The sequence below is a fragment of the Plecotus auritus genome (assembly GCF_963455305.1).
Source record: "Plecotus auritus genome assembly, chromosome: 7".
Classification (NCBI taxonomy): domain Eukaryota; kingdom Metazoa; phylum Chordata; class Mammalia; order Chiroptera; family Vespertilionidae; genus Plecotus; species Plecotus auritus.
The window spans coordinates 24,770,795-24,773,110 of NC_137774.1; the positions used below are offsets into that span (position 1 = coordinate 24,770,795).

The window sequence follows — 2,316 nt, forward strand, 5'->3', positions numbered from 1 at the left end:
ACAGTGAGCTTTCTATCATTCAGCCAGTGGGCTTGTCAGAGGAGCTGCAGGGAGAAAGATGAGAGGAAAGAAGGTCTTTCAGCTACAGGGCTACAGCATCCCCCAAAACAGGAAAGCCATTTACTCCCAATAAATTCCTCCCTTAGGTATTTTTCACTTATTCATTTAGGAAAATCCTATCAAGCGAGTGCCAAATATGTACAAGACACTTCTAAATGCTATTGGGGAGGGAAGGGTTAAGGGAAAGGGGAAGTAGTACCAAGTTGAGTGAGATGCAGTACCTACCTGCCTTACTGTTTTCCTCCCCAAATAGGATTTTTTTTTAACTTATTGCCATTAAAAGTCTGAATTTTAAATAGATTCTTGGACAAGAAGCTTATCCATCAGCTTGTTCAACTTGGCAGTGCCCATCTCATCCCCAGTAGCTTTTCAAAACTGCTTATCTTCACTATTAAGCTCCATGAGTTTACTCAATTCAGATGTGGGCTTCTTCAGCATTTTGCCTTTTCTTACCAGGTCATCACGGAGCAGATAATTAGATTGGCAATCTTTTCTATGCCTTTTCCAATGCTATCTGGAATCAATTTATTGACCACTTCTTTCAAGTCATTTGTCTGCATCTCTAGGGTCTTTATTCCCATCATCTTCTTCCAGAATTGGTGGACTTGTTGATGCTGAGCCTAAGAGGCCTTCCAAATGTGATGGTTATATTTTTTTGTAAAACCAACACAGACTAGATGAAGCAAGTGACCATTAGTAGTCTTGACATCAACATGAGCTTTAACCATGGTCTGCCATTTTTTGACCATGGAGCACATTTTGTCATGGGTAAGATCCATGCCATGGAAAACAACTAGGCAGGTTTATCCTGAACACTCTCAGTAATTAGCTTGAATTTTCTAAATGCAACTTCATCATTCTGTACATCAGCTAGGCCAGTGGTCGGCAAACTGCGGCTCGCGAGCCACATGTGGCTCTTTGGCCCCTTGAGTGTGGCTCTTCCATAAAATACCACGGCCTGGGCGAGTCTATTTTGAAGAAGTGGCGTTAGAAGAAGTTTAAGTTTAAAAAATTTGGCTCTCAAAAGAAATTTCAATCGTTGTACTGTTGATATTTGGCTCTATTGACTAATGAGTTTGCTGACCACTGAGCTAGGCTTACGTCGAAAACATGACCCTTGAGACCATCTGATGTGATTTGGTTCCTTGAGTTCTTGTGACTAGTGTTTTTCCAATATTTCCTATGTTGAACATAGCTGGTGCTTTCACATCACACCAATCTTTCTTAGAAAATGGACCAACAACTTTCTTCTTGGCTTCCTTTTAGCCACCTTTGATAAGGTGCTTATTTTTGCCAACAACCATAATTCTGCTCAGAGAGTTAAAAGGCCTGCCTTACTATTGATTAGACATGTTTATGACAAGGACTCTGCTACTTCTTCAACATAAACGCTGGTCCGTTATTAGGATGTTCCTCCTTTTATGGAACAGATGTATTTCCAAGCCTTTCTGACTTTAAAGTATATTTCCATCAAGTGACTCTCAACTACATTCTCGGAAACTGTCCCTGTTACTTTAAGTTGGAATTAGTTACCTACATTCTTGTAGACCTCTCTTTGTGTATACACCGTGCGTGTGTGTGTGTGTGTGTGTGTGTGTGTGTGTGTGCGCGCGCGCGCGCGCGAGCTGTGACTTCTTCAATGGGCCTTTTTTGAGGCAACTGTCATAGAATCAAACGTGAAAGAGCATGGGCTCTAGAGCCAAACAGCTCAAATTAGAATCCCAGCTTCACTACTTACTAGCCATGTGTGATCCGGGTTAGTTTCTTAACCTCTCTAAGACTCAGTTTCTTACTCTGTAAAGTGGAAATAAAAATAGTTCCAATTTATTAGAACCTTGTGAGGCGCAAATGAGATAAGTTATGTCAGCATTTAGAAAAATGCCTAGAATAAGTAAGCATGCAGGGCTGCTTAGTCATTCCTGTTAGGCGCTTTACAGGTGAGCATTTTACAGGTGAGGAAGCTGATGCTCATAAAGACTGACTTAGGTACATTGGAGGAAGTGTGGTGCTGCATTTAAGAACTCCGGAGTCATGTATACCTCATGCATGTTCCTTTTCTGCCATTTATTATCTATACACCCCTGAACAAATAATTTAATTTCTTAGCCTTCATTTCTTTATTTGTAATATGAGATGACAATTGCTAAAAAATATCTACCTCACTGCTTATTGTGTGCATCAATAAGGTGATGTGTGTCCAGTGCCTGGCACTTGGAATGCACTCAGAACATTGGAAGCTGCTATGATTACCAAAAG

The 2,316-nt window shown here is 40.7% G+C and overlaps 1 pseudogene across 1 annotated transcript; it reads right to left on the reverse strand.

The window, feature by feature from the left end:
* Window positions 1–429: 429 nt before the first annotated feature.
* On the reverse strand, window positions 430–1,364 carry LOC308254950 (small ribosomal subunit protein eS1-like; annotated as a pseudogene). Its single transcript has 2 exons — window positions 1,148–1,364; window positions 430–950 (listed from the first exon to the last, which is right to left on the reverse strand). The product of its transcript is annotated as a small ribosomal subunit protein eS1-like (transcript).
* Window positions 1,365–2,316: the final 952 nt, after the last annotated feature.